Source organism: Ornithorhynchus anatinus, chromosome 18 (genome assembly GCF_004115215.2).
Source record: "Ornithorhynchus anatinus isolate Pmale09 chromosome 18, mOrnAna1.pri.v4, whole genome shotgun sequence".
Taxonomy (NCBI): domain Eukaryota; kingdom Metazoa; phylum Chordata; class Mammalia; order Monotremata; family Ornithorhynchidae; genus Ornithorhynchus; species Ornithorhynchus anatinus.
Genome location: NC_041745.1, coordinates 33,575,817 through 33,587,942, shown reverse-complemented (window position 1 = coordinate 33,587,942; position 12,126 = coordinate 33,575,817).

Sequence of the window (12,126 nt, the reverse complement as noted above, 5' to 3'; positions counted from 1 at the left end):
GTTGAATGGCTCACATGGAAGATGGGGTCTTCACTGACTGTAGGAAGAGAAATGACCTGAGGAATGGCCTGAGGAAGAGAAAAGCTGGGTCTAGGACCCCAGAAATCATCACTGTATAATAGTTTTACAAATTACATGAAATTCTCTGAAGGAGTGAGTCCATAAACTTCAATACCCAGGCTAAGGAGACCTTTCCTCTCATGGTTACCTGATTAGCCATGACACCTTCAATCACTGGGTGCTTATTGATTTCCTTTTGACTTTAATGAACTCTCCAGGTTATAAGGCAAGATGGTGAAACACCCTCGATGACCTGTTGATTGTGTTCTCTTAAAGGAATTGTACATAAACATTCTCAACTAATTCATTTGAGGGCCCATTAAGTTGGCCAAGTCTAGTTGGAAGAACTCTTGGTCATCTCCTAAAATGATAAATTAAGCTTCCTATTGATTGCCAACTCCAAAGTGGGAAGTTGGTTGAAAAAAAATTATTGAAATCTATGTATTCCAAAAGCTGTAGCGGCTTGCCAGACTTTTATGTGAAGGAATAAAATAGATGGGTAGGAATACTGGTGTGATTTTGCACATTCAAAGCAGAATATTTTAAACTTTAGGTAGCAAAGTTTAAATGTATTAAGTATAAATTTAGTTGAGTCCATTTCCTCAAATGTTTACTTCTCCTAATTAAAAAAAGGTCCTATATGACAGGCTTAGCTGTTGTGAATCCTTCTGTTACCATGGACAATATTTGAACTTATAACTCAAAACTCTTTTGAAAAATGTTCTGCTTTAATAAAAATTCATTTTGTGACTGACAACTTGACAAGGAATATCAGAATTGTGAAATTTTAAGAAAACTGTCATGGAGACTATCTTTGAGTCTAGACAAACAATAGTGATATTATAAAGAAGGTCACTTACTGTGATTTTTGGAATTAAAACTTATCCAACAGTGTACAGTTCCACCATGTATGGTGAAAGCAATTTATTGCTGCTTTTCAGTATTGGAAAAGAAAAAGTTCATGCTGTCATTGATTGACCTTTAAAAAGAAAAATGTAGCTGGCTTATGGGTAATAAGAAAGCAATGATTTTTTTTTAATACTCACTAGTAGACTTTCTCCATTAGGGTCCACTGCATAGCTTCTCAACACTTTCCAAAGTTTGGCAACATAAATCACACAATGACCTGTCCTACATTACCAGTGGTTGCATAATTGTTGGTTCAGAAAAATGATTCCAGACAACAATTTTTGGATAAAATAATTGAGCATTTCTCTAAATAATTGAGCGTTTTGACATAAAAAAACCCCACTAGTATATTGGGGAAGACAACTAGCACTGCTGAATGCTATATTAAAATCAAAATCACACTATATAATGCTGGTATCAGAGTTTCTCTCTCTAGCTATCAATAGACACTTGATTTTTCCTATGGCAGGAGAGATGAATATATAGTTTAAAAGACAAAGATTGAAGTAAAGATTTATCTGATAAGTGATTGCTGTCATGACCAGTCTTTGAAGTCCATGAAGATATAATTCTTTTGGATTATGATATTTTCTCCTACCCATACTCACAATCACAGGTTTTGACTCACCTTCATTTTTTTTGCAGCTTCACCTCTTACACTGCCCTTTCATACTTCCTGTTATATGAATGGATTCTCCTAAATCCACTTTTCCATATGGGCATTTATGATTCTGGACATTTCTATCCTTTTACTTTTATCTGTATGATATACATGGTTCTTTTGAATAATTGCCATACCTATTCTTTGTTATCTAGGGTCAGTGTCTAAGGCTTTAAAATTTAGTTATGCTTCATTCTCATTTTTTAAAAATGAAAGACAAGAGCTGTGTCCTTGAGTCATATTACTGAAGGGAATCACTGATGGAAACTAACTGCTAAAAGGCTCTGTTCTTCCTGTTCATTTTGTCACTACTTTCCCTGGGTACCTGTCAAAAACTGAGCATATTTGTTTTTTTTAAGGTCACATGAAATTACCATGATATTACCAGTAAGTGCTCAATAAATAACATTTATTGATTGATTAGATTGTGAGCCTCATTTGGTCCAGGGACTTTGTCCTATCTGATTATATTGTCATTTCTCCACTTCTTGGCATATAGTAATAATAACTACAGTATTAAGTGCACTAATTTATGTGATCCTAACATATACAGTACTTCCAGGTAAAACACACCTGCTGTCACTATTTGCAAATACCATTTAGCTTCCTTCCTTGCTAACTTACAAACCCTTTAATGGCAGGGAAGGTGTACTAAGAACTCTCCCAGTTTCTTAGTACAGCGTCTAGCACTTGGTAGGCATTAAAAACATCATATTAACTGATCTGATCCTCCTGTGGATTTGGCAAGAAAGGTTTATGTAGAAGGAGCTCTCCACTCTTTGGCAATCATGTCCTAGGTGATTACTGAAGTTGGCAATTCAAAGTAAAAGTGGGAGAGAGTCTGGTTATTTTTTCTTTTAATTGCAGAACAGCAGTTTTCTATAATTAACAACATACACTTCAGTGAATTTTCTTGAAAAGAGGAACTTGTTCAACACATAATGCAAAACTGTTTAAATGTTAATTCAAGTGATGAAGGGGGGCCCAAGCTTCCTTGAACTGTTAAACATAATCAACTTCCCCAAAATAAACATGGTGAATTCAGTAAACTGACAACATAAACTAATTCTCAATTTAAACTTTTGTTTTTAAAGGAAACAATCATATTTTCCTCAACTCCCTCAGGAATCTGTCCATCACATGTTAAACTGAATTAGAGAGACTGCTATCTATAAGGTCCTGAATTTACAGAATATTCTGCCATTTTACCTCAGTTTTTTCATCTGCAAAAGTGGGGAAAAGACTATCTGCCTTTCTATCTACCTCGAAGGGCTGCTGTAAGGAAAAATATGAGCTAACTAATGTGAAAGTGCTTTGGGAATAAAATCACTATATCCAGAAATGAAGGTATCATTATGATGAAAAGCAGCATGGCCTAGTGCAAATAACATGGGCCTGGGAGTCAGAGGACTCGTTCAGTCAATTACTTGCTATGTGACCTTGGGCAAGTCATTTTTCTTCTTTGTACCTCAGTTTTCTTAACTGTAAAATGGGTATGTAATACCCATTCTCCCATCTACTTAGACTATGAGATCCATGTGGGACAAGGATTGTGTCTGACCTAATTAGCTGAATACTTTTGGATTTGACAAACACACTCAGCATAACATAATGAAAGCATATTCTATGTGGGATGTAGACAATTTTTTCACACCATGGGACATCTGAAAGTCTGTAGCAGACCCTATAGAACCATCATTATAGTGTTTGGCACATAGTAAGTGCTTAACAAATACCATCATTATGAAGTTAAGTACTTACCCCAGAGCTTAGCTTGATGCATACTGTTTAATAAATATCATAAATGAAATAATGATAATAGTGTTGGTTCTATAGGGTCTGCTTCAGACTTTCAGAGTTCCAATGATGTGAAAAATTTGGCAACAACCCACATAGAATATGATTTCATTATGCTATGTTGGGTGTACTTGCCAAATCCAAAAGTTGGCTGATTTGTGTTTCTCCATATCATTGTCCTCCTAGCCCTGATGACAACCTATTCCCAAATTCATACTGCATCAGTGTGTGAGAAGCAGTGTGGCTCAGTGGAAAGAGCACAGGCTTAGGAGTCAGAGGTCGTAGGTTCTAATCCCAATTCCACCACTTGTCTGCTGTGTGACTTTGGGCAAGTCACTTAACTTCTCTGTGCCTCAGTGACCTCATCTGTAAAATGGGGATTAAGACGGTGAGCCTCATGTGGGACAACCTGATTACCCTGTATCTACTCCAGCACTTAGTACGGTGCTCGGCACATAGTAAGTGCTTGACAAATACCAGCATTATTATTATTATCATTATTATCAGCGGCACCAAGCTCCCTGGGCCATTAAACTCTAAGACACTCATTTTGACCTTTTAAAAAGATCTGTCATCTCATTGTCACCTTCCTGAAGGGAAGGGACACTGCCAGGTTAGAGAAGATCCATGCAACTGCCATCTTTGAGAAGGGACGATTGGCCCCCATCTTTGGGAAATCCCACATGGGCATACCAGGCCCTAAAACGATGGCTTAAGTCAACATCTGAAGATGGTGCTTGTAATACGAGTAGTATTTTATTGAGCATCTATAATGTGGCCTAGTAGAAAAAGCACAACACTAGGTTCTAATCCTGGCTGTGTCACTTACCTGTTGTGTGACTTTCGGCAAGTTGTTTGTTTCCTCATTTGTAGACTGTGAGCCACAGGTTGGCCAGGAATTGTGTCTAATTACCACCTGTGTATTCTCTCCTATGACTCAGTGCCTTATCAAGACAGGAGAGTTTAGGTACACAGATGAAGCTTAGAGCTATGCCATATAGGGCTATCCATAATGGAAAGGTCTTAGCCGAAGTGTCAAAGTCGATTCATCTACGCTGGGCAGCAGTAGCATGGGAAAGAGTCAGAGGTGGATTATCAAATGATCAAAAAGTTGATCGAAGACAGTGGCAGAGACTCAAATTTTTAGGGTGTGGAAGAAGGCAGTGGTAAACCACATCCGTATCTTTACCAAGAACACTCTAAGGATACACATACCAGAACAACTTTATGACAGAAGGTAGGATGCTCTGTAACCATGGAGTCACCACAGGTCAGAAAAGACTCGATGGCATTTAAAGAAGACGAAGAAGTAATATTCTTTGCCAGGGTCTACTAAAGACATTCGCACAGGATAAGTCTACTATTTTCAGTAAGCCACAGTGGTTTTCTTCTTAAAGGCGTGTGCTTCAATTCCATAGCTCACAAGCTATTTTAAAATTTTCAGGTCCCTTTTTACATTATCATCAACTTGCATTATTTTACATCCATAAAATACTATCCCAGGGCATATAGAAGTCAGGGCATATAGCATATATCCCAGCACATATCATATTTAAACACCTGGTGTAAAAATAAGAATTCTTTCTTTGCCCATGTTTCTGGATTTTACATGTCATTACGCTCTTGCGCTAAATAGAATGTTTTTTTTCTCTAGAGAAAAAATACAAACTAAAACCTGAGCTGTATGATATGGGAAAAATACAGCCTAGTCACTTGATGATAAATAAAAAGGAAATGAATAGTGTCACTTGATATTCCTCATTCATATCCAGATTTAAAAAGATCCCTGCAATACCTTGAATAAATCTGTTGTGTCTTTTCCTTCATCCCTTTTCTAAAAGCAATTCTTGATATTTAGCACTTACAATTGGGCATTATCAGCTTGGCTTCCATTCAACTAGAATAAACTCTCCTGGAATTCTGCAGCTGTTGCCTTTTATACTTTTACATTGTTGCCCAATCTCACCACAAGTAAATAGATGATTTTGTTTTTGTCTTTTCTTTTTCTCTGTGGACATGACATACGAGATCATTCTACCTGCTATTCAGAACATGTCCTGCCTGGTGGAATGGTGGTTTGACCCTAATTTTCCAAAGAATCCCTTGGAAGTGCTTCTGATTTTCCTGCCAGATAACTGTCATGCTAACAGTTTAAAGCCATGTTGGAAAATGATTGCTACTGTCACCAGGCTGTGTTTCTCATCCAGAAAGAATCAGTCATAGGGAGAGATGAAAACAAAAAGGTTCAGAGACTTTTGTCTTTCCATTCTCAAGGGTAGAACTTGACTTCAGACATATTGGTCAGCCCACATCTTCATTTTCCTGGCATTTGGATTTCCCTGAGCTCTATCTGGTCATGGTTGAAGTTGGTACCTTCTTCATGGAAAAAATAAAATGGGTTTAATCAGCTGAACAAAAGAATCTACGGAGAAGTAGTCTGATCTAGTGGGAGGAGCTTGGGACTGGGGGTCAGGCGACCTGAGGTGTGGTCTTTGCTCCGCGACCTGCCAATTGTATAGCCTTGGGTAAATTCTGTATCTCATTTCCCATCTCAGCTTCATCTTGGTAAAATGGGGCAGGGGGATGTAATAATAATAATAATAATGACGATATTTGTTAAGTGCTTTCTATGTGCCAAAGCACTGTTTTAAGCACTGCGGTAGATACAAGATAATCAGGTTGTTCCATGTGGGACTCACTGTCTTAATCCCCATTTACAGGTGTTGTAACTGAGGCAGAAAGCAGTGAAGTGACTTGTCCAAAGTCACACAGCCAACAAGAGGTGCAGCCGGGATAAGTGCTGGATGGTGAATTTTCTTGGCTGGCTCCATCCCAACAAAGAGACTGTTCAGGGTATAATGTCTCTTATGTCAGGTCATTCTTTTGACAAAATGGTATTTTAGCTTTTGGATATATCCAACCATAATTAATGGTTCTAACAATTTGCAGGGCTCATGGAATGGAGAAGACAGGAGAAAGGAGATGAGAGTGTACAAGCGGACTCTGAACCAGGACTAACTTGTAAAGATAGTGGAGAGATCTCAGTCCTGGTAGTCAGAAGACCTGGATTCTAATTCCAGCTCTGCCGCTTGCCTACAGCATGATGATGGGCAAATCACTTAACTTCTCAGTTTTCTCCTCCTTAAAAAGGTGATTCAATTCCTGTTCTCCCTATTTCTTAGACTGTGAGCCCCATTTGGGACATGGACCATGTCCAAGCTGATTAACTTGTATCTACTCAAGTGCTTGCACACAGTACTTAAATACCACAGTTACAATTGTTATTATGAAACAGCAGAAATGGCAAGAAGATACAGACTACATCGGGAAATTCCAACTACATGAACCACACTTTCTTCCATACCTTGGCCTGAAATAGCAGATTGGATGAATAACCAATACAACCTTCCTTCTATAGTGTCTACAGACGATTAACTTATTTACACCCTTCTTGGTATTCAATTAAAATATTTACAATTAGATGGTCAAAATTTAATATGTCTGTCTCCCCGGTTAGGGCAGGGAGCATGTCACTTCTTAACCTATACTTTTCAAGAAACTAATACAGTGCACCTCAAGTGTATATTCAATCAATACCATTACTACATGAAAGGCATTCTGTACTCCCTAAAAAGTCAGTCACAAAAAGAAAAAAGTGACCAGAATTGGAAAAGTAATTTTCTAAAACCGAGAGCTACTTAGAGAGTCAACTTAAACAGTTCAATATGGCAAATGATGTGTTTTTATTGTTTTAATAAGTTGTAAAATGATGAAGCATTTACTCCATTCGAGCTTGGAGTGCTTTCATTAAAAATCTCCTATCTATCTTACTGCAGAGCCCCTTTTGCCGTAAGATGAATATAACTATGTGAGAGATATCACATTTTAATAAAAGTGTTTTATAAAGGTTTCTATAATTATAGACAGCATATTTATGGGCCTGCAGTGTTAGGGTGATAAATACCTGGTGCTCACTAAAAATGGCTACACTTTTCCCATGCATATGATTTCAGAATAATCAGAATCTCTCAATGTGGATAGTGGTAATTTTTTTTCCTAATTTACCTCAGAGACACTTTTATGATTTCCAAAGGAGTAATGAAACTGAAATTATTGACACTACATGGAAATAAATATGATTTTGGAATATGTGTGAACATAAATCTCTTGCATTCACTGTGAGATAGGGCAAACATGAAGTATTGATGGATCTCCATGAAGCAATTTCCAATGCCTTATCCACCTTTGCTTCACATAGCTCCCTAATATTACCATCAGAGTCACCGAAGATGCATGTTGTTTTTGACAAATACAGAAATGGGATGTCTGTGATGTTGAATTATCTGAATACCTGAGACTTATGTGCATTTCAAAGTCTCCATTATCTGCTTCATTTGTGTTTAGGGACCCATGAACAAAATTTAATACCAAAACCAGATACCGCGTACCTTAGAGAAAGAACAAAATAATATATGCCTTCTATCTTGGAAGATAGCTTTTGATTATTTCAACTCACAATATTGTAATAATTACCATACTAACTCCCAAATTACTTTTTTATCTAGTATTTTATCAGCATGCACAGTTCACTCCTCTAGTGCCAACCTACTCACTGAACCTCTATCATGTCTTACTACTGACCTCTCTCCCACAACTTGCCTCTGGCTGGAAATGCCCTCCCTCTTTCTATCCAAATGACAAGATGTGAATATGGAATTCTTCATATAGTTCTAATAGCCATGAATTAAGATGCATGAGAAAGCTGGAAAAGGTAAAGAAAAAGATAACCAAAACGGCAAGGAGTGAAACAGATTCATTATTAGGATAAAAGGAAAAGTTTCTGTCTCCAGCCTGAGAAGACACAGAGTAAAAGGGGACATGATGGACATTTACAAATTGACATCTCCATAAGGATGAAGAGGGTGGATGGGACTAAGAGCAACATCAATCAGTTGCATTTATTGATCTCTAACTGTAGGCAGAGCACTGTACTAAGCTCTCGGAACAGTAACATATAACAACATAGACACATTCTGGGCCCATAATGTGTTTACAGTATAGAGGGGAAGTCAGACATTTAATAAATAAATTACAGGTATGTACAAAAAAGATAAGTGCTGTGGGGCTGAGGGAGGGGTGAATAGAGCGAGCCAATCAGGGTAACAAGGACTGGAGTTCCTATGTACCTATCTTTAAATTAATCATTATAAATATTATAAATTATTTATTCATATCAATGTCTGTCTCTCCCTCTAATTTGTAAACTCTTTAAGGGTGGCAACTACGTCTGCTATTTCTGTTGTACTGTATTCTTCCAAGCACTTAATACAGTGTAAGTGCTCAATAAATACAGTTGATTGATTGATTGATTGGGAGTAAAAGGAAATGAGGGCTTAGTCAGGGAAGGACTGTTGGAGAAGATTTGCCTTCAATAAAGCTTTGAAGGTGGGGAGAGTAATTGTCTTTCGGGTAGAAAGAGGAAGGGCATTCCCAGCCAGAGGCAAGATGTGGGAGAGAGGTCAGTAGTAAGACATGATAGAGGTTCAGTGAGTAGGTTAGCACTGGAGGAGTGAACTGTGCATGCTGAGATGTAGTAGGGGAGTAGCGAGGTGAGGTAGAAGGGAACAAGGTAACTGAGTGCTTTAAAGCCAATGGCAATGAGATTATGTTTGATACAGAGGTGGATGGGTAACCAATGGAAGTTCTGGATGAGTGGGGAAACATGGACTGAATGTTCTCGTAGAAAAAGGATCTGGGCTGCAGAGTGAAGTATGGATTGGAGTGGGGAGAGACAAGAGACAGCGTGGTCAGGAAGGAGGTTGATCAGTAATCAAGGTGTGATAGGATAAATTCTTGGATTAACGACGGAGCAGTTTGGATGGAGAGAAAATGGAAGATTTTAGTGATGCGAAGGTAGGAAGATGGGAGGGGGCAACTGCTTTGATAAGGTGTATGATCATGGGGTTGAATGTTCACGTGGAGGGGTTGGGTTTTGAGAGAAGGCAGGAGATTTCCCCTTGAGATACTGCTGGGATAGATGGGAGAGTTGAAAAAGGGGAAGGAGGAGGAAGGAACTGAAGAAGAGCAGGAGAGATTTTAGGTAGATCATGCCTGATAGTTTAATTTTCTCAATAAAATAAGTAACCTTTATTATTCTGGGAGAGAATAAACTGGGGGGAATTAGATAAGCTCCCTGTCGCTCAGGGGTGTCACAATCTAAGAGAAGGAGGAGGGTCGGAGAAAGGTGATAGGTTCAAAAACCAATGAGAGGAAAGATATTTTCATAGAGAAGAGGGGAGACACAGAAAACCTGCTCCCCAACAAGCTGGAGATCTATAAAATATCAACATTTTCTGACATACTTTAGATAAATCGATGAGATGTCCCTAAGGGGTTATTGGGAAAATTAGGGATGTTAGATGGTTCATCCCTAAGAGGATGGATGACAAGGAAGACATCACACTATTCCTCCAAGCATCCTGGAGTCAGTAGTAATATAATTTAATAAGCACCTACTGGTGGAAATGCAAGGTACTATTGCTTGTAAAACACAATCCAAGAAGTGACATAACCCCTGCTCTCAAGGAAATGACTCACAGTTGAATTAGAGATTAGCTATTGGAGACAATGGGCCATTGGAATAACTTCATAATGCCATACATACTTTATGGTCTCCACAGAGATCCTAGCAGGTTGCCACCCAGGGATCAGTGGACTGCATTCTTTCATTTCTAGACCTATGGCTTTCATAGATTTATTTTCTCAATTTTCAGTGAATTCCCAAATGGTTTAAAAAACACTTAGGTACATACCTTTATATTCAGTTGCTTCCCTTACCTGTAATTGATTTTAATGCCTGTCTCCCCTGCTCTACGGTAAAGTCCTATGGGCAGTAGTCATAGTTAGTGCAATGCGCTTTATACCGTAAAGGCTCAATATCTTCAAATGTCTGGTGTGGAAATGCAACCACTCAGGAGTATCCACTGAGGGCAACCATCACATTGCTTCTCAAAGTAAAATGAAAGCACACAATATGGCAGATCAAAGGAATCTATTTATAGGAAAAAAATAATCTAGATGAATACTATGTGGCAATACTGTGAGAAAACAGGATGGAAATAATTTGAGACCAATCTCCTTAGCTGAACTTGGCAGTACTCTGCAAGCTTCAAGAAATACCTCCTGCTACACTTCTAATAATGATGGTGACCTTGTCGGTTCTCCAGACAGATGGTAGCCCAGTCATCTCTTACGGGCTCCATCTTGTTCTCCAATGTGTCTCTCGAGTTTGTGTACAGAATTCACTACCCTCCTGCCAAGGAGTTAAAAAAGATGGTTATGCTTCTCATTGGTCTGTACTCCAAATGGTTCGTGGAGGAATGGCCTAGAATTGAAACTCTCAGTCCAAAATGTTTGGCTTCCACATGATTTCCCAGTGATATTAATGAGCACCCCAGAAAAGATGAATGACAGACTAGGAATATGTTGAATGGTTATAATCCTTCACTGGAATAATCTTAGTTGTGAAAATACGGCCTATTATAGATCATTTGAGAGGAACCTGAACTATTCCAGGAAAATTTTGAACTGAAGTAATGTGAGTAATTTCAGCTATGGGATGTTAAAAGGGTCATCATTTGATCGAGAGAGATGAAAACGTTGAAGGCAATACTTAATGCCCAGCAAGATCAAAATAATCTTTTAATGGGAGGAAATAAATTGGGTCCAAGAGAATAGGTCACATCAGTTGAGCAAATTCGCTGATGGTTACAACACAAAATGAGTTCCAAATTTTCAATCTTTTTCAGGTGATTTTTCAAGGGCACAATCAGTCAATCCACTTGAGCTCTCCCGAAGAAAAGAAGATAGGAGAAAGGGAAAGTGAAGGTTTAGATAGACAAGAAGAAAAGGCAATTTTGAATGAGAAATTGGATTTACCATTATCATTAATTAATTGAGGAATGTAATTTGGAATTTGCCTTAAATATTATCTTTCTGGTCCCAAATTCATTGTCTAGCCAGAGAAACATATGGAATTTGTCTGAAATGGAGAGGCAATTTGCATAAGAGGTGTTTGGGTTAAGGGTAGGTCTGAACATCCTATCAATTCCAACAATCCTGAGGCAAAGGGTTTAAACTATGATCTAATATGACACCACTTCCTCCACCACTTCCTATGATCATATGACACAATCTGACACTGGCTTGGTGCTTGCCCCTTACATGCACTCTTGAGCCAAGCTTGATCAGTGGGGACTCGGAACTTGAGTGGCAAGAACCCTCTAGGTCCTGGGTCTGGTGAGGAGCTGCAGGTACTTTCCTGCTTTCCACATCCAGTCTGCCTCTCCAGAGGCCTGGGTTAATGAGTTAGGATAGCAGAGGAAAATGTGCTCTTCTGGTTTCCCAGCTCTGGCTGCCCTCTGGAGACTGGGTTAATGAACCGGGACAACAGAGAAAAATTGCACTTTCCTACTTGCCCCATTCCGGAGCATCCACGGTTAGCCTGGGTTCTTTTCTGCTAAGCTTCACAGAAAATCCCGCCTCCTTCTTCCCCAGAGCTACCCCCTGCTCGGAATATCAGTCGACCTGATAATTTCAACTATGAGATGATCAATCAGTAGCCATTATAAAATGCTCATTTATCAAATCTTCTTGAAAGATTTTGCCTGATTAACATTCCATAAATCAAAATGTGCCAA